This window comes from Onychostruthus taczanowskii, unplaced genomic scaffold (genome assembly GCF_017590055.1).
Source record: "Onychostruthus taczanowskii isolate IOZ18803 unplaced genomic scaffold, ASM1759005v1 scaffold48, whole genome shotgun sequence".
Classification (NCBI taxonomy): Eukaryota; Metazoa; Chordata; class Aves; order Passeriformes; family Passeridae; genus Onychostruthus; species Onychostruthus taczanowskii.
In genome coordinates, this window is record NW_024502347.1 from 3016280 (window position 1) to 3038138 (window position 21859).

A 21859-nucleotide genomic window follows, 5' to 3' on the forward strand; every position below is an offset into this window, starting at 1 on the left:
TTCAAAACCTCCTCCATATGTTCTACCCAGATATTGATAAAAGAACAAACAGAAAACATATTGTTTATCTGTAGGACCATGATTTCCCCATCAGCCAAAGAAATACTGAGTCAAGCCCATGGCTCATGTGTCTTTGCTGTAGCCAACACAAGTACAGTGCTCAAGATAATGACCCATTCATTTTATTACTGCTCCAATGGTAACACGGTGCCTTGGAAAACATATGCAGGTGAGGTGGTGCAAATTACTGTCAAAATCAGTGGAGCTGTGCCAGTTTATACCAGCAACAGATCTGCTCCAGTCTCTGCCTCGGGGAATTTATGAATCATAATGTAACTCTAAGTAGATCTAGTGGCTGTAAAATTCAATCCTGTCTTTAATAGCAGTGAGGCAGGAGAAGGCGAAAGGTGAGCCCTAACCTACTTTTGAAAGGGTCATGTCAAGGGCATGGAAAAAGGCCTTTTAATTGTTCTTACAGCTCTGGGGAGCGAGACTGTAATGAAAGGCAGTAAAATCTTAATCACAACTGCATTGCTTGAGTTAGGAATTAAATATAGGAGTGAGGAATTAAATATCGGAGTGAGGAATTAAATATAATTCTGCCTAAACCTGTGGTTTAACAATATGAACCCTTCAAGAACTCCACTGGTGCAAAGAGCTCCCTTTGTCTACCTCCCTTGTCAGCACCATCAAAATCTAGGTACTAATGTTGATGTAACTAGGTGTGGGGCTATGTTGTGAGCTAGACTGAGGAACAGCTCCAGGTAAAAAAAAGAAAAACATAAAAAATAAACTAATTAATAAGCTCACAGTATGCACACTTAATAGCAGAGGTTAGCATTTGCAAAATGACTGGCATTATATAAGAGTGAAGCGCTCAATAATTCCCAGCTATTACTGTGTAGTGTTGCTATTTATTACTGAGGTTCAACCTCTTGTTTGCATCTCGGTACACATCAAAGAGCCTCCCTGCCCAGGCTGCGCGGTCGGGAGCTTGGCTCAGAGCTCTGCCTCCTCTGCTCGGTTCTCCTCTGCCCCAGCTCTGCCTTCCCAGCTCAGCAGCCACAACTGCTCGCTCCAGCTTAGCAGGTGCAGGGGCTGAAGCCTCAAGTGTTAATTGCTCTATTACGTTAATGTGAAACTAAAAGGATGGAGTGGGAAATCACGGGCATTGTCTTTTCATTTACCCTAATTGACCAAACAGCAGTAAAAGAGTGGCCTGAAGAAAGCCTCTTATAATGCATTGGCACTAGTTAGGAATTTTAAGAAGGATTTTTAAAATTCTTTGCACCCCCTTAATAACATAGCTTCAAAAGTGCCACTGAGAGGGGTTTGTACGGTTCAGGTAGTTAGCAGCAAAAGGCAGAGATTGCAGCTGTACAACTCAGCTCTAGGCAGCAGATCTGCAGCTGACCATGAAGACACAGCACTGTTCATGGCCACAGCTGTGCCTGAGCCATGAGGCTGTTCTCTCTTCAGGTACTGTGTCTGCATCAAAGAGAAGAGGGAAGACAAGCTTCCTAAGGGATGGAGCAAAGTCTGTGGCTTGTCTTATGTCACTGTAGCTTAGAGGATTACAGTGCTCTGTGAGCCATCCAAGGACTGCCCTTCAGATCACAGATAGGTTCTTCCTTTAGACATGGGTCAACAGAGAATAGTTTTGCATTTAAATAAAGAATCCAGAAAGATATGGTATTTGGCTTCATCACTGATTTTCTTCTATTGTATATATATTCTTTTTTCCCCTATTAATTTAGGATTAAACCCTCTGAGTTTACCGAGGCAATACCCCATTAACTTCAACAGAAAGCATTTTTTCCGCCTTTTTTTTCCTTGTGGGGTTTTTTTTTTTCCCAATAAAGACTGAGGGCTGTGATTTTGGTTTCTGCAGCAAGCAGTAGCTGGCACTGCATCTCATCACTTCACCATGACCTATTATTCTGCTCACTCTCCAGCCACACAGCTTGGTACAACAAAAGTGGGGAGAAAGAGACTTTACTTTCTGTCATAGTAAACATTTCAGCTGTGTGGGCCTAGAGGAAAAATCAGATGTGTGTAAAGATGTCTCATGGAGTAAAGGGAAGGCAGCAGCAGAGACTTGGAGCTTTGGGCTGGGAGTGACATTTACAGACAGGATGTGCTTTTGAGTTTGCAGCCCTCAGTTTCAAGGTGGCCTTAGGCACACAAAATTAATCCCATCTCAAGTGATTATTTCTCAGCATATACAGCCACTAATGTGACCATTAAGATGAGTAACAAAGCAAAAAACCCAAAGAGACTGTATACTAGTAGAAACTATGTTAGATGTTCCAATCAAGTATTTTGTGATGTTGTTAATGTATTTTATGCCCTGGTACCTACCTATCTATGTTTGCAGGGTTTGTGTGGAAAAGTTTAGGTAGTGGATGCATGGCTTCTCTGCAATGTGCTGGAAGCTTCCCCTGTTGTCTGATAAATCCAACACCAACTGTTTCCAAAAACTGACCCACTGCTGGCCAAGGCTGATCCCATTAGCAACACTGGGATAGAAGATTTAAGAAAGGGCAAAATCACCTGCACAACTGCAGCCAGACAGAGGAGTGAGAATATGTGAGAGAATCAGTTCTGTAGACAGCAAGGTCCATGAGGAAGGAGGGGAAGGATGTGCTCCAGGTGCCAGAGCAGTTTCTTCTATAGCCTATGGTGTAGACTATGGTAGGGCAGGATGCCTCCTGCAGCCCATGGGAGTCCACTCTGGAGCAGAGATCCACCCACAGTCCCTGGAGGATCCCATGACTGAGGGACACTGCGACCCCAAGGGAAGCCTCTGCTGGAAAAGGCTCCAGGAGGAAGGCTCTAGGAACACATGGAGAAAGGTGCCCACACTGGAGCAGATTTGCCAGCAGGACTTGTGACCCCATTTTGGTTTTATTTCTCATTGCCCTACTCTGACTTGATTGGCAATAAATTAAATTAATTTTCCTTAAGCTGACCCTGTTTTGACCATGACAGTTCCTGGAGTCTGATCTTTTCCTGCCCTTACCTCTGCTCACAAGCCCTTAGTTACCTTCTGTCTCCCCAGTGCAGCTGAGGAGGGCAGTGATAGGGCAGCTTGGGTGGGCACCTGGCATCCAGCTGTGGCCAACCCACCATGCCATGTCTTGTGTGTGCCACAGTTAAATAAGCACCTTTGCCATGCAACTTTTGGTCTCCTTAGAAAATGGATAGGATAACACCAGAACTATGTTTACAGTCTATAGCGTGGCAGAATATCTACTTAGTGCATGCTAGGTTTTTCAAATAATCCCTAGGGATAGGATGCAATTACAGCTCTTTTTTTTGCAGTAACACACTGCACAGTTTGTTATTTAACAGGTTTCTTTCTTTTAAGGTTTGTAACTGGGAAGGTTGAATTCAAAGCTGCAGGTTAACCAAACCTGAATGGGTTATAGTAGATTCTCAGGTTATGTGAGCAAAAACCGAAAATTAACTGGTGCCAAGCCACAAAACTACCTATTGTTTTCAGGGTAAAGTTGCATGAATAATTTCTTTAGCATTCTGTTCAGAAAAGGAATTTCCCACACTTTTCTCCTACCTTACCTGTTTGTCCCTGTCCCTGTGATGCTCTTGGCTCTCTTCCTGTTGCCATCTGGCAATGAAAGTGCTGATGCAACTTACTGGGGGCTGATTCTGTAGAGGGAATCCTACCAAGGTGTTCTCATGAGTTTGTGCAGTCCATACTGGAAATACCTCTGGATATAAAGAGCCTGAATAAGCCAAAATTCGAGTGGAGGTCCATGTTCTTACTGATAGCATCAAGATGGACGAGAGAGAAGCACGACCAACGGCACATTTTGGGATGCTGAATTTGTTTCTACATAACCACAAAATTAACACTTTTCACTTGACCTCATCCTGGCATTCAGCCAACTACTAGGAAGTACATGAGTTTCTAAGACAGTCACTCTCTCCACTGTACATCTCAGAAGACAATTAATTTTGCTATGTGGATGTAACACTGCATACCTAGAGAACATAGAGGGCAGAAGAAAGCTTGGTACTGGATAAAGGAAAAGGAAAAATCAATGTCCTGGACCAGCATGGGCATGGACACCTTCAGATGTGGGGCTGTGACTGGGCTGAGTGTGTGAGGCTACATGTGCCTATATATGCCTGGCTCAAGGACTGACAAAGGCAAGGCAGCTACACTGGCCGTGTGTGACAGTGAGAAGAGAGAAGCTGAGTGGTTCACCTGCTGGAAGGAGAGGCAGGTTTGTGTTCAGTCCCAAGCTATCAGCATTTCAGTGCTGCTATCTTCAGGCCATGCCATCAACCTATGCAAACTACAGTGCTGTCTGAAATTTGAGTGCACGTGCAGCCTCTGACCGCGTCACTTCCTTTTCACAGGGGTGAGCTGGAGTAAACACTAATGTGCCATGACTTGTCTAAGGGTCCTCCTTACTCTGCAGTATATTCACACCAAGGAGGAACTTATGTATCTTTTATCCTTTAAGGAATTCTTTTTACAATTTGTAAACTAACTGATGTCCTGTAAAGATAGCAAAAATAATGCAAAAAGGTGGCTAAAAGGTTGATGTGACCCAGGGTAAATATGGTGATCATTATGCATGGAATATAAATAACCTATGTAAAGGGTACCAGTACATAAAATGCATATTTCTCTTTAAAGAGAGATGAAGAAAATATTTACTACCTTATTAAAACAAAAGAAATATGTAATTAAAAAACAATCACTAGCTTCAGAGCTTCAATAAGTCTTTTTATTAGGTATTAATAATTTTACTAGGTACTGGATTGCTGGAGGGCTGGGATCATGTGAGTGGGTAATAAACCATCTTGATACATCATGTTCTTTCAGTCTTGCCAATGTGACATTTGCTGTGCAGGCACTAGGAATGTTATACATCTGAAGGAAAGCAAGTGAAAATACCCTATCGATCCTGAAACACTCTTACCAGCCCGAGCAAATTAATATTGAGGGCACTGACTTTAGAAGAAAAAAAGCATTTTGATGTGTATTTGTACGACAAAAATGTGGCACACAGTAAAGCTGACTCCTGGTCAAAAACTGGAGAGGTATGCCTAAAACCTTCTAAATTTAAGAGAGGGGTCTGTTTTCTCTCTGGGTTACTGTAGCCACTCTTTCTGGACAATACCTATCGGTGATATCAGTGTCATGTGGTGCATGAAAACTGTTGAGATTTTATATTAAGCTCTATTTCTGACCAATAAATGAGTCACAAACCAAAACCAGTCTGATGCTTGATCCAAACATGCTCTGTGTCTTCATTAATGCTGACAACTCCTGGGAAGAAAAATTACCATTAGGAATTGATCCCACCCCTCCCATCTCCCCCATTTTCTCCAACCATGAAAACAGCTCTGGACATGTGGGCCTTCCCCATTCTGGAAAAAACAGCTCTTGGTTTTCAGTGGGATTATGGCCTGTGTATCCAAATCTGTTAGCAAGATGACATCAATGAATTGGAAATGTTGTTCTTATGTTAATGCTTCTCTAATTAGCAATGTTTGAAGTAGCTCTGCTAAACTAAGAACATATCCTAACCTCAAGCCAAAACTCAATGCAACTCCTCTTTTGAAAAAATTCAATTACCATTATTTTCTTTGTCAACATAATCTTCCAGAGCAAAGCCCACAACTCCCAAGAAAGAAGACAAATAATCTATAAGCAACTTCTGCTGTAACATAAAATAGTCACATATAAATTAGGCCCTCAAAATATTTCTGCAAGCATTTTCACCTGTGACTCAATAGTTTCAAGAACATTTTCAGCTTCTACAACTGCCTTACCAATATCCAAATGAAATAAAAAATACTAAAAAGCAAATGAGTTCAACAACAACTCCTGTACCTCCAAATAAAATTTTATCTGTGGGAGGACTGTAACAGAAACAGCAGCAGTGACTTAACCAAAAAACCTGCAGTTTGGACTTTCCATTACAGCAGCAGTTGTGGAGGTGAGAATGTCTAGAAATGATCTCTTGGGCTTGCTCATAGACATGTTTGCTTTCAAGCTGATGTATTGCAATATCTGTTCTGTTAATGCATATTTCCAGAAGTATATTCATGATCTCTTTAAGGTTAGCAACAAAACCTCACTCAGAAAGATAGGGATGCAAAATAGACATAGTAGCTGAGTTTTTACTGCAGTGCATCAAGCAGAAACCTACACATATGCAAAATTACAAAGCTAAGCAAATCTGCCTGGCAGAGGGGTAAGAAAGTGACGGTCTGCCTGCTGTGCTGTCACGGAAGGCTGCCTTTTGAAGGCAGTAGCTAAGGGTTATATGAATTATAGACAGGTTGATGTACACTTTTTCTCCTCCTTGCTGTGGCATGCTAAACACTCTTCTGTTAGTTCAACTTTAATGGAAGTGATATGTGATTTAGAACCATTTTGTCATGTAGGCTTCATTTGCTTTCTTACATATTTTAAGAACTGTGTGTTAATTCTTTTTGCATCTATTATTTTTACAGAGAACGTCTTGTGGTTTACTGGTTTTGTTTTTTTCCTTCAGAAATATGACACAGTTGTGGCAGTATTGATTAGAGATAAAAATAAAGAAGTGAAGTGTGTTCAAGCGAAAGTGATCCACCACCCATTATGTGGGATTTGCATAACAGGATGATTTTTGTCTTAAAACGTGGATTGCCAGTAGTCATGAATCAGCTAGATGCCATGTCATTTTACAAAGGGCACCAGTTCCCTGTGAGCCTTTTTTGACCTAGATAGTGTTTTGATTCCATTCTAAGTGACTGTTCAATTCAGGTAAATATAGAGATGAGCACCTTAAGCAATTAGTTACTTAGCCAGGTTACAGAGCCATGTGTGAATGCATATGAAGATGTACTCTGCAAGTGACCAAACCACTTGTCTAATTATATGACAATCACTGTGGCAAACCATACACAGTCATTCAATCAGTACTACATATGGTTTTTTTCTGTAAAAAGAAATACAAAAGAAAATATAGTTTATGACACTGCCTTTCACAATATTATGTTATGCTGCATAAGCACTTATTTGATGGCAAAGTGGTAACTTAAATCTCTTCTCATCTTTGGTTAGTTTTAGCCATTATTCATTAAGACTCACAGCGTACTACCAATGTAAAAAAAGCACACTAAACCAATTAGGCCAGAGGAAGAGTTATTTTCCAAAATAATACAAATTTTGGAAAATAACTCTTTTAAAGTAATTTTCTTTTACTTTCATAATTCTGGAGTTCATTGCAATCCTTTCTCAAAGGGCTGCAGTATGTCTTCCCTAGAGCCCAGATATGAAAAACACATCTTAACATTTGAGGGAGCAGGCAGATGAGTTACTGCTTCTACCACAGCCCACGATCCTGCCGATTATACACATGCCTTAGCTGGATTATTCAGAGAGAAAGAACATCTTAAGATTTGCCTACAAAGGGCAAACATGGGAACGCTGAAAAAAGTATCTTCACTCTCAGATGAGCACTCTTCATCTGATCTATTTCAGCTACTTACTACAGGATGAGCCTGCCAGTCCCTTGACTGATAAGGACTCCTGGACAAGGAGTTCAAATGTAGAAGTCCATACTGCAGACACCTGCAGATGGTCAGACAAAGCTCCCTTGTGATTCACAAGCATTATGGTAAGATTTTTGAGTCTGAAGTCACACACAATTGGATCACCTTGTCTGGAGGGAGTGCAGGAAAAGGTACAGCTGGGCTTTTGTGTTCTCTGCTATGTAGCCCAGAGATTAAGGAAAGAAACTGAAGGCATTCTGCTGTTTTATCACTCTCATGCTCTCTTTTTGGCATTATTATGACAGTCTTGTTATAGCTTAGTTCCTTACTGAGGCAACTACATGACAAATATTATTTACTGGTCATTACATGAAACTTGCAAATATTATTGGAACATTTCTATTTCTGATACTAAATGCGTGCAACTAATTTGACTCGTCATTGTGAAGATGTGGAGACAGTTATATACATGATACCTGTCTTCCTCCCATCCCAATAAGTATACTTATGACTAAACCCATGTTGCAATAAAATTTACTGGTAGATTCAGTTACACCACAAGCTATCACTTAATCCCAAATAAACTGTAGAATTTGACATAATAATTCCTGATGTGGAGGGAATTAGTTCTTGCTTGTTTACAAGAAAACACTATTTTTCCTACTTATTATTTGGCTATTATTTATCATACCACATGTTAGAAAGAACAAGAGAAAAGTTACATAGTTCTTTTCCTGTGTGTTGACAAGTGAAAAGTTTCAGAGGTTCTCTCCAGTCATGGTTCACATTTAAGTATCCACAGCATTTCGTTCCTGAGGATCAGAGACACGTCCTTGATAAACAGGAACAAATAAACAAACTGAGTCACATGTAATTGGAAACAAGGGTTATGATCCTCAGTTAAAACTGATTAAAGTTTGCAAACTCTAATGCTATATCCTTACCCTGCTTCCTGCAGTGTGATTTTTTTTCTTCCAAGTTGTCACATCAATTTTATAATTTTAAAAACTACTGCTGTTAAGGAGATGAAATGTTTAAATAATATGTGTGAGTCCTTTACTCATGGATAAAGACTGAAACCCATTTCAGGGCGAACACTTGTCTACCATGGGAAGCAGTGAATGGATTCTATATTTTGCTTTGCTTGTGCGTGTGGCTTTTGCTTTACCTGTTTAACAGTCTTTATGTCAACCCCCGAGTTTCCTCCTTTACATTTCTGATTCTCATCCCTGTCCTGCTGGGTGTGGAGAGGTGGTGAGCAAGCAGCTGTGCAGTGTTTAGCTGCCTCCCAGGGTCCAATCACAGCAGATAGACAATGGGCAAATCAAATGTGAGGATATAGCAAGATGCTGGTAGCCAGGAGAGGATGTGATGGAGACACAGGAGTGTGCCTTTGAGACATCATTAAATAGATTCCAGAGGTGTTTTGATGGAGACCCTTTTTCAGCACTGGTTGCCAGAAGCTCATCAAAAACTTACCAGAAAATTAACTCATGCTACCTGAGACCAAGGGCTTTCTTACAAGTGTGTACTTGCTGCTGGAAGTAGGAACACCCTTAGAATAGTTTTTCCTTTTACTTTTTCCTTTTCTAATGTGTAATGGGCAAGGACAATTATGGCAAGCAGTAACTAAAGTAACTAAGGCCAGGAAAAATGCCAGGAAACATTACCTGATTATAGGACAGTAATTCTGCTACATGACTACTTTGAGGTTTAAGGATTTGTTTTTGTTCTTTGTTGAAATTAAATCTGGAATGTTCTATCAGTTGTTTGTACTGGTAGGATGAATGTGTCACTTTAATAGTTGGGTGTTGCAGGGACAAGACAGGCATGTGGCAGACCCAGGCACAGCTTCCTGCTCTACCTGATTCTACCCTGATTTTTCATTCTGCATCAGGGATTTGAACATGTTTCTCCTACATACTCACTCAGCATGAGAGCTAACCAGCTCTGGAATATTTCCTTTGCATTGCCTCTCTCTTACTATAAAACTGGATAGCTCAGTGCAAATGTTTTGAGAGCTATGAGAAAGCTTTTGTATAAGATTTTGTGCCTCTACAGCCTACAGTATAAATGGTGTTCTCACAATTATTGCAATTCAGGAAAATTCTAAGGATGGCAAAGGCATCTTATCATCCCTGGGGAAGAGGAGGTAATAGGGCAAGCCAGGAACAGCCAGGAGTAATGGTGGATCTTATCCCAGCAGCAGCACAGGCATGTAAGCAGAACTATAAATCACCACCCCACAAAATTCATAAGGTCTGCCAGGCTGATCAGGGAACTCTCTATTCTCTGATATCTCACAAAATGACATTTCTGCCCACCAGATAACACATAACTCCTTGGTGGGATTTCCTATCTCATCTTTGAGCCTGAGTGTCTAAATAAGGCCCAGTGTCAGGCAGGTGTCAAAATGGAAGAGGGAATTTTCAACAGCCTATGAAATCACTTAAATCACTTCAAACCATTCAGGATCCTCCAAACATGGAATTTTTCCAGCAGAGCTGGAGAACACAGAGCATCCAGGCAGCATGGGTGATTCTGGCCATCTCTTTTCTCTGACTTGGATGGAATTTCCTCATGCTCATGAAACTATATGTGTGTTTATACCAACAGCACCTCCAGTGAAATACACTTATTTTATCAGCACTGGTGGTTATTTCTTTGCCATTTATTTGCTGTCACTGAGATGGCTGTAGTGTGGTGTGTTGGTCTCTAGGGGCTTAGGTGAATTAGCATCTGAGGATTTTATCTGAGTTTCTGTACGTTGATGGTAAATGTCATGAGAAATAAAGTCACAAGATTACACTTTCTTCATCTTATTGTAGTTTGAAATGGGTTGTGACTGTGGCCAGATGTCTGCAACTTTCTGTAAGACTGAACCACACCTGGTGAAGGTGACAATCACGCTATAATGTTAGAAAGTTAACTGGAAATTAGGTTGATCAGCATGAGTCATGCTGTCAGGGAAAACAGTTCTACACTTTTATTTGGTTCTGTTATTTGGTGCATCAGCTTCTCTAAAGACATTCCAAATAGTATACAACTGCAAAGATGACTTAGTGCATTTTGCATGCTGCTGGGTCCTCTATAGCTACCAGTGATGACACTCATCGTTGGGCAAACACAGTACTTTTCCAAATTTGGGTATGAGTCCATGGTGGCAAGCTGGCCGAGGGCTCTTCCCCTTTGATACAACAGCAGGAAATACAACACAGAAACTGCCTTTACTTCTCTTAGCTCCCCTGAGGACTAACCCCTCTAAGAACTTCTTGTCTGTATTTTTGTTGCTGACCCTTTAAATCAGGGAAGAAACTTCACACCTGGGTGGTCATTTCACAAACAGCAGACACTTGCTTCATGTTTTTCCACTGGAAATCATCTGATCCCAGTATTCTTTTACTTCTGTCCAGGGATATGGCCTGCATACTTGCTACCTTCTTGTACAGATGGAAGACAAAATGAATAGCACGTGTTTTTCTCAAGGCAAGAAAGCAAGTAAGAAAAGGAGGAAAACCTAATCTTGCTTAATTTGCAGCTGGATTCCATCCTGTATTTTAAAGTCTGGATCCTGTGGTCTTCAGAGAAGTTACAATGATGTATGTCACTGATGTATGACAATTTAGACCACCATAATTATCACTATTTCTTCTAACCTGCTTGAATTTTCTGCATTTATTGGATATTTAAACTTTTTCCAGCTTTTACTTTGCAGCAAACTCTAGAGCTTGCTAAACCTGGGTGCCTGTGCAAAGCTGTAGTAGATCCGGGGAGAGGTTATGGATGCCTTACCCTAGATTTTGTAGCTGTTAGCCCAGTTTCTTTTGGAGTATATTATAGAGGAGCAAAACAGGGTGAACCAGAATAAAAGTGGTGTTTGCTGCAGATTTTGTCATGTCCACCTCTAACACAATTTTGTTCCTTGGAAATTTATGAGGCAGGAAAATTCGTTTCAAATAAACCTTCAGAATTTCTGGGGGGTGGGGGGGGGGGGGGTTTTTTCCTGTGATGGAATCTCATAAAATCAGGCTGGAATTCATGACCGATTAAAATAATGTCTTCTCAGAAAAAAAAAAAGGGCACTGGCTGCATTCTAACCTGCCAATGTAAGTGGAATGTTTGCACAGGCAGCTTGCATATACCATGCTGACTTCATTCCCTCTCTGAACTACCTGAAGATTTATTCCAAATGGGTCAGTAGAATCTGTCTGAATTCAATTCCACTTGGACTCAGTGAACTGCAGAGATTAGTCAGAGTTACAGTCTGTCTGAAGAACCGGCAGCCAGGTCTAATGATCTTTCCCAATGAAATTTCCCACAGGTGAACTTTGGGATTCATGCAGCACTGACAGTCCATAACACACTGTAAAGCCTCGCTACCTGCAACAAACACTCTCACCCTCATTTCCAGATGTGCCATTCTGTGCCAGGAGTTGCTATGCCAGGTGTAACCAGTGAGTTGGTGTCAGTCAGGTGAGCACCCCCCACAGAACACATTGCAAAAGGGTTTGGGTTGGAAGGGACCTACAAAGATCCATCTAATCCAACCCTCATTTCCACACTCACTAAATAGACTTCTAATATATAGTTCTGTTGAAACTGTGATACAAAGCATACTAATCATCTCACACATAGAGCCAGTGGAGGAAAAAGCTTTTCCTTGGAAAGCAGTAACTGGATATCTCAATAGTCTTGGGTTTTAGAAGCTATTCGACCATAAAACTAACACTATATAGCTTCACAGTCTTTTTAGTAAGAAATCAGCTTTGACAGCTAAAACAAGCCACTAAAGACTCTTCGTTCACTCTTTACAAATTTGCAAGTGTACATGTGATTAACAAAATATCTTTGGAGTAAGTGTCCCTGAATTTTATAATAAGAACTCATGTAGGTGACATGCTTTGTTTGGTGAACAAGGCTGATTAACACTCAACTGTAAGTAGACAAGCAGAGAAAATAAAGTAACACAACACTAATGATTCAGTATGAAAAAACTAAATGGTTGCCTAAGATACCTGAATGGTCAACAGCAAAGGGGTTTTTGGAGTACCTCATAAAACCATGCTGAAGTTTTTGTTGGTTTAGTGCTTTCAGAACTGATATCTAGGCTTGGGTATTAAGCTACTGCCAAACAACTGTTTTCTCCATCATGTAGAAATAGATCTTAGTGGTCAATGCAGCACAGAGAACTGCATCTGCAGAGACAGCTAACACAAGGAAACACTGCTGGCTCCCACATAAAGTTAAAAGATAGCTGGGCCTGGGGGCAGTCACCTTAGAAGCTTAATTCTGCAACACCTTAGTGTGACCAGCTCTGCAGTGGATAAAGTCTATGTATAGGTCATACATAAAAATTCAAGTGGAAATGTTTGGTGTGGGAGGTTGTAAGAGATAATGAGATTTTTCACTTTTCAATTTGAAAAAAGCCATAAGTCTTGCTCACCAAAGTGAGTAGGTAGCTCAGTTTTGGACAGAATATCAAATATTTGGCTTCTAAGAGTTCTTTTATCTGCACCAACCTAGAATAGATTTTGCTCCAAAGAATAAAAGAATAAATCCACCTTCATTTAGAAGCATCAGGGTATAGGTGAGGTCTGAATCCAGCATATGAGAGAGCCAGTAAGCATGTCAGTAGATCTCACTCCTATTTTGCTGTTAGTATTCATTCAATGTGAACAGTATTTTACTGAAGGTGTGGAAATGGCTACCTACCTTTTCAAAGAACCCACTGATTTTAAAAATTAGTCATATGATGGTTATGCTAGTATCAGTCTTAAAATACTGATGTAAGGTTACCCTGAGAGAAAGGCATGCAGGAGCAGAATCCTGAAAAGGAGACTTATAATATTCCTTCCCTGTGGTAAAGAAATCTAAATTGAGATGAGCCTGCCCTTGTGAAAAAAAAAAAACAAACCAAAAAACGAAAAAAAAAAATCCCACAAAAACCCCCCCACCAAACAAAAAAAACCCAACCCAACACAAACCCTCTTGCTGGCAGAAGCTCTGGATAGAGGTGACTTCAGACAGGAGTATGGCCCCAGATCACGTGCTGCAGAAGCAAGCCAGCAATGTCCTCTGGAAAACATGGTACAGTGAATGAGAATTCAGAAGGAAATCTCATTTCTCCTTTTCCTTTGTCGCAGGCCAGGATCTCAGCCAATTAAAGGCATGATACACAATAAAAGAAGTTGCTCTGGATAGTGCATAAAAATAAGGAGCTTTATTACTGTCTTTTATTTTTGGACTTAAAACTTTGTAATATAGTGTTTTTTCTAAGATCAGAGTATTAACTTCAGTAGAAACAATAGCAAGAAGGGGAACAATAAATCAGTCTGAACATTCACTAACCCAGGCTGCAAAAAGAATAAAAAACCTTCATCAGTGACAATTACCTATTAAAACACATTCTCTATATTTCTGTTCTCTTAAAAACCTTGCAAGAAAGTCCAAAAAATTGCGTGATGTGCTGGCATGTCTGTTTCTGTAAATGCTGCTTTGTTTTCTCAACCCCAACTTTGCCAATGGGAAATGACAATTCCCCAAGGGAAAGTTGGCGTGCACTGGGACGTGCCAGAAGATGGGTGAGTAAAACCTCTGCGCTTGTCCACCACGTTTGTGTGTAAGTCATCGCTTTTCTGGAGCTCCAGACAGTTTGCACAACCTCCTCCCTGGTGGTTTTATTTTCTTAATAAAAGCTTACTTGGAACAAACACAACTTTTCAATTGGGGACTGGATCACATTAGAAGATGGGAGGGTAGCAGTCAACCTTGCCCTCTGAGCATCTCCTTTCCTGCCTGCCCGCTTTCCCTTCATCATGGATACTTAGTACAGCCTGAAACTCACTCTGTTATGTTATCTTTCCAGATGATATACTATTAATAGTGTCTTGGTGGGAGGCTGCATCCTTATGCCCAGAGATAATTGTTCAACTTTTCAAATGCTCTTTGGGCCACATTTTGGGCAAAGCTTTTCCAATGACAAGTGTACAGTGATTGATAACAAAGCTCTCAATCCACTCAAACCAAATAAAAATTGAGCAATTACATGAAAAAAAAACCCAAACCTCTGCAAATCTTGTTATTTTCCCTTTTTCTTTCTCAGAAATTGTGGTTATTAAATGCTTATACAGTATCCACCAGTTTTATCTAACCCTAGATAAACAAAGTAGTGTCCATGGATGAAGGTCAGTACCTGTAATGCTGCCTGGAAATACCTCTCCACAGCAGCAAAAAGTGTTACACATTCATGCTAGAGAGTGCTGTGAGTAGGGACCTATAGTAGATCTGAAAAAGAAATGCTGGCTGCTTTAACAAGGACAAAATCCTGATTATGCAAATAGGCTGTACTGAGACAGGTCTTTCTCAGTGCCCTAGTCCAAGCTTGTGGAATTGCCTCTTGCAGAATTTTGGCTCCCCAAAGTGTTCATACCTCTGTGCTTAGTGCAAGCAATCTTCTTTGACCCAGCTGTCAATAATAAAATCACACAAAAAATATATATAAACACATATATTAAACCCCCACAATTTTCCCCTGGGAGGAGAGAGGACTTAACCTGGCAGATATTAGTCATCTTGCTTACATAATGATTAGAAGGTGGTCGGATATCATAGTTATGGATATCACATAAAAATAGAACATGAAGTCTGAAAACTTTAAAAAAAAGTTAGACTTTTTTTGATCTACATTTTGTATCACACATTATCTTTGATCTACTGATAGAGGCAGGATTATCAACACCATGGTATTTGGACACCTCCCAGGAACAGAAGAGTGGGGAGAATCCTGTAGCAATCTGTTAACAGGAGTACTTTATTCCTGACTGACAGATGGAGAACCAGAAAGATGGAGAGGTTATCTGGCCCTCACAAATTCACAAAGCACATCTGTGACAGGCTTGGGAGAAAGCTCAGTGCTCGATTTCTTGCCTAGTGGGAAACATAACAGCTTAACCATAGCCTTCACAACATCCATTCTTGCTCTCTTGTTAAATCTCTGTATTCCTCTTTCCATCACTCAGCATGTTCTCATTTAATGCACTGTACCATTTCTTTCTCTGCTTCCAAGAATCCTCCCAAATATCATAACAGCTGTTCTTCACTAAAGCCCATTTCACATTAGTTTTTTCCTTACTAAGCTGTTCTTCTGTACATGAAAGGAGGAGTAGACCACCAAAGTGTGTGCACACCTATCACAATCCCTCCAAGACTCTGTTCTAATAAACACCTGTAGTTCAGATTTTCCAAAAGTCTAAATTACTGTTAGTGGGTCACTTTATAATGTTTTACCCCTTCATTTTCTACTGTTGCCACTCAGCAAATTGCTAGTAGAAACTAGTAAAACACTGACACTCAATATCAGCACTCTCTTGAATTGATTATTGAATCAAAATAAAAGTTTAAAAAATGGTATAGATTTGATCTGCATCACACAGAAGCCAGAAGTTAATGTAATTTGATTAGCATTTTTCCTAAAGAGCTACACAGGAAAGAGAAAAGATTAAAGGTGAAGGAGATTCCCAGTAAATATAATTATTCTTAAACATCATCTTCTGGGGAAGGTGCTCCAAGCCTCCATGAGAAAAGCTTCATCAGATGCAGAACTGGACTGACGCAGAAGAACTGACTATGAGGTTCAGCTGCTTCTGATGTGAGCTGCTGCCACACAAGGCATAAGCCATAGGAAGGACCTATCAAGCTGTTAGCTGCCCTAAGAAAGTGCATGATCTTGACTGCTTTTTGTTTGAGGATTTTGCATCTAATTTGAACAGAAGTGATGATTTTGTGGAATTCATAACTTGCGTTGGCTTTGTTTATTGTTGTTGTTGTTGTTGTTGTTGTTGTTGTTAAAGCTTTTTAAGGAGATTTTCTTGGGTGGACAGGTATAAAAGTGAACTATTCAATATTGACATTTGAAGTTTTATCTGGCTTAACTGGAACTAGCTATATAAATCACAGGGGTTCCTTTCTGTTCCCACACTCTTTTAGTACTACTGTTATAAACAAAACAAAACAAAAACCTTTATAATCAGGCCTAAGAAAATCTCTGTTCTTTAAATAAATGAGAAAAAGTTTTATTTTTAGGAGGAAAAATGAACTTATTTTTTCACTTCTTTTTTGTCTTGACATTTTTTCACCACACGGATTAGATAGTAGAAAAAAAAATTGTTTTGAGAGACATATTGACTGAGTAAATACATAATTCATAGCTCTGATTTTGTGGCTACTTTAGTGGAGGGAACGACCTTGATTGTCTCTTAAAATACCTAGCAGCCTTCCTTCTCTCTGAGATGATGAGTCCGTAGTTTCCACTGATTGATACACCAGGGTATAAACTCACCACTGACTTGCTGTGAAGACACATAGAAATAAAATCTGACCACTCAAATGTTTGAACTGAACACAAGCCATAAAAATACAGGTGGAGGGACTGGATTTGTCCATGCAGTTATACAGGCCACACTGCTAGTTTTATTGTGAATCCAAATCCTGGAGCCATATTGCTGTATGTGGCTCTTGGCCTGCATTTTTAATCAATTTACATTTCTAGCTTTAATTGGTGCAGTGGAAAGCCAGAAACTGTGGAGGAAGTGCACCCTAATGGCTCAGGAATCAGAAAACAAATAAAAGAGCATAAGGTTTTCTTGACACCATTCCCTAGATTTCCCTGACTCATGCTTTTTTAACATTTGGGAGTGACTGTAATGTCAGCTCATCAAACTGTTTTCCTCCTAACAGTGCCTAAGTTAGAATTTCAGGAGACTGTAATGAAATGAACTACATCCAAAAAATCCAGACAGTTGTGCAACTGCAAAGCAGTGACCTGTTTGAATCTGTCTTATCTTAAATATATCATGGAATGTTGACTCTCTGAGGTATTCTCCATCACTTTAATAATTTCATTGACAGTCATTCCTCTGCCCGTTTATGAGCACAAGAAAAAATAGGAATTAGTGAATCACTGGCACATGATTTTTACATGGGAAAAAAACCCAAGTACTTGCCCAGTGCATTCTTTTTTTCCCATAAAGAAAAAAACATTGGGAAATGTGAACGTGTGGGTTCAGCCCACAAAAATGCAGTGTATTATCCCTCATTCTCCACTATGTTCTTTCTGAACACTTGAGAAGGTAATAAAAATCCCTACCACTTAAATTTTGCAGTGTATCACATTATACATTTTAGTAATAAAATCTAAGTACACTTAAATATACATACATCTCTTTAGCTAATACATTTTATTGTTGCACTTAGCTTTGCAGCTGTTAACTGCTTTAAGCAGGAGCTTTTCGTGTTGTTGCTGGCATCTGAGGGTTTTTTTCAATCAAATACTACTTCCCTAAGCCACTTTATTTACATCAAAGGCAGGTGAATTATTTAAGGATTAAAATGAAACATCCTTTAGTAGCAGTTGTTAATTTACTTGAGATTAGTGCCTTGGCACTACTTAATGTAGCTGCCGTAATTTAACTTGACAGTTAATGCTAGCCAGTAATATACCATTGATCTGCAAACCTACAGTGGTCAAAACCAGATTCTCCATGCAGTTGAAAAGCCTCACATGATATCTTGCTGTTCCCTGAAAAGAGAAGAAGGAAAATACACAGTTTTTGGTGGAATAGAATCACAAGTCAGTGATTCATTAAACCCTGTTCTATTTCATGCTCATAAATGGAGAAATAATTCTCTGTGAAATGGTATCTTCATAAGTGTCCTTTTCAAGTGATAATTCAAGTCAATATTAAGTCCAACAAGTTCCCCTCTGTCAAAATTTCCAAGGAACATTTCTTTCTAGTGGGAAAAATGACAGCAGGTACAGTTGAAACAGAACTCAATTATTTTAAGTGGCAGCGTCACGAGCTGGGCACCTTCTGCATTTCTCAATCTCAACCTGCACTAGCATGTAGTTTTTATGTTTGTCCTTTAAAAGCACTGAAAAAAACAAAGTGACGTTTCAGCAGACTGTTGTGGAATCTCAGATATTTTCAGGAAATCTTTTTCATTGAATATTTTGACTGCTCCTTTTTCAAACAGTGGCCATGACACAATTAAATCAGCCTCAAAAAAGATGCTGACATCTAAATCCATGCTGGTAGCAGGGTCACAATTTGCACACCGCTGTAGCTGAAGCCAGTTGTGTGGTCATTTTAGATTGCTTTGTGGTGAAATTCATCCCATGACTTTAAACAGTACAAAAACTTCACGTCACCTAAATCCCACTGCATTTTCAATGAGTTACGCAGGGCGTACAGGCAGCCGAAGCCTCTGCTGAGGGCTCTCTGAAGTTCATTGTGGATATTATTAGAGCTGCCTCCTGCGTCAGAGGAGTGCCAGGTGGTGTTTTTGAGGCACTTGCTGCAACCCTGTTGGAAGTCTGAGCTCACAAGTGTAAAATGTGCTAGCTGGCTTTGTAGCATGATTTATCAGGTAGGGCTGTGCAAAACCCACCAACGGCAATTTGCACAGGCTTTGGAAAATGGACCTGGTGTGCTCATTTTGGGACATTCCCTCCACTATTTGTGCTTTGGGTTTCAGTATTGTGTGAACCCGAAAACTCAAAGTGAAACTGGCCATAGCCATGCGCACGTCATTGCCGAGTTGCAAGCAATGGCTTTGTTGCTGCCAGCACAAACCAAAGCATCTCCAATCCCGGCCACCAGAATGGCTCTGCAGGATCCATTCCCACTCTCTGCCAAGAGGAGGCTTTGGCCAGGGCAGTGCTCTGGGTCACAGTGTCCCACGGCACCATGCACTCACATGCACAGCCCAAGTGCTCCGCAGCATTCGTGCCTGTATGGTCCTGACTTGTTTTAGAATGTGTGAGGGAAGGCAATGGATAGATTGGGCTAAAAAATAGTTTGCTGGAGTCTTTTTTTTCTGACGCATTATGAATACCAAGGATTTCTTGTTCAGGGATAAAACCAAGGTGAATTTAATAGTTTTGTGGTCTGAAGAATTTTTGCAATTTACTCACTTTTCATTTTTTGGAAGACTCGGTTTTGGTTCATATCAAAGAGCCTGAATGCTTTAAACTAAACTTAAGCTAATCTACAACTTCCTCAAGTTTAAAAAACAATGAGATGCCTTTACACTTAAACTAGAATTGGGAGCTTCTACTAGAGATACAAAAATGTGTACAAGATAGACACAGGCATTGAGGAAGGTAGTTCTTTTCACAAAAATCTAGTGAATATCAAGTGAATAAGAGGAAAAACTAATTTCAATGAAATTAAACTTACTACATTTTGTGTAAAATGATCCAAATATTCTAGCAAAACATCAGAGCAACTATTCTGTTTTGTAGTTTTGTTAGAAATAAATGAGAATTGCTAAGAAATGAAAGCAAATGAATAAAAAAAATTCAAATATTCGTTATATAAATCCAAACAATTCTGATGTTTTCACACAGTAATAATTTATTACTCTAAGTAGAGATTCTAAGTTTACAGATGATACAGATAATTATTAAAATGCCTCTATTGCTGCTTCAGATTTTCCTTCCTCAAGCCCCTCAACAATTGTCATCACTGCTTTTTTTCAGTCTTGCCCATTAAAAAAAAGGCAGAGAATGAAAATAAAATTTTACTAGTAAAGAAAAAAAACAACTTTTGCCCTACTGTTAAATCGGGATATTCTATAACTGCAAAGCAAGTCAATTTATAACTAAATGGTTAGAGTAACTATTTCTGTTTGAGAGGACCACAACCCACAGGTGGAAGAAAGAGATACCAAATTTCTAATAAATAGATGTGCACAGTTACTCTGAATTTTGGTTCAGTAGAGACAAGATGTGGAGTGAGTATGACTGAGTATTCACCGTTTTTGTAGACGTGAATATTTAGGAGTTGCCTTTCAAATCAAGACAGAATTTTTCATCCTGCTGAATAATTTAAACCAGCTAAAGAAACCTGACCCATTAACCCTCACCTGCAAGATACAACAAATACTGCCTTCTCAAAATTCTGCCTTCTCAAACACTTTCCACAAGTTACCACATTTACTGCCATGTGCTCAATAGAAACAAGTCCAAATTCTTTTGATCCCCAGCACCTTATCTAAAGAAATGACATTACCTGCTTGCATTTCACTCAGTTGTTAGTGACTAAGCAAACATCTCTGCTTCTTTAGCTGATCACATAACTTTGGGGTCCTGCAAGCCACTGTTGTGGTATTTGTTCTTTCCAGATTGCTCTCAATTAGGTCTTTCACAGGGCAATCACATCCCAGATCTGATGTCAGGTAGAATGAACACACTGTTGATCACAAGAGGCATTCAGACTGCACCCTGGAAACAGAGCAAGAGGAACCTTTTGGACGCACACACGTGCATGCTTGTGCACTCACACACATGAGTATAAGGGAACACACTGAATATGCTCCTTGGGAGCTCCAATTTTTTTTTAATTGCCAGGAAATCAAGAGGAGAAACAGCCTGCAATTTTCAACCAACCAGGCAAGAAGCAAGAGAAAGATGCTTGAGGGGTAGGAAATTTGGTGCGAGATGAAGTCAGGCTCACAAGACAGTCCAAAAATTAGGGGCGTCATGGGGAAGTCTTGCTTTGACATTAAGAGGTAAATGTGGTGCAGAATGATCAGTAAGTTTGCCATAGAATCATGAAATCTTTGAGGTTAGAAATTTAAGATCAAGTCCAACCACCCACTGCTATTGGTGGATATCAATGTGATAAATGCTATTCCAATGACAGCCTATGATACAAAGAAATACGAGCTTGTAGTTTGGAGGGAAAAACTTTACATGCCTGTGATGGCATGACTACAACCATTTCACGTTATAGGATACCACCTTCTCAGCCCACGTTAATGAGAGGATTAGAACTCAGTGAATTTACAGGTGATATAACCCTGTCCATGCCCTGACCTTTCTGCCTGACTGCACAGGCTAACTGGTTTTGAGCACGCAGAGAGAATCTTTGCCATGTGATTGCTACTCAGACACTGTCTCTGTAATTTAGATTATGAAAGGCTTGTGGTGACTTTCAGGTTTTGTCATCAATAGCATGTTTTTGGCGTGGGTGGTGTAGATGTGCCAAGCCCAGCACATCATGACGAGAGTGTGAACTATTTCAGGTACTGTGCTGTAGCAACTTTGTCATGCTTGATTAAGGCACAGGTTAATCCAGTAGGAAGGATAATCTAGAATGTATCTATAATGCGGTGTCCCAAGTCCATCAAAATGGATAAGTTATCAGGTCCCCCACATGACCTTGTGGGGAAAAGTAGGAGGTAAGGTACCCCTGGCACTCCTGGCACAAGGGGCACGCTCCTCTCAGAGCCTCATGAAGGAGTCAGTGCATAAAATGTCCTGCTTGTTCTGTTTATG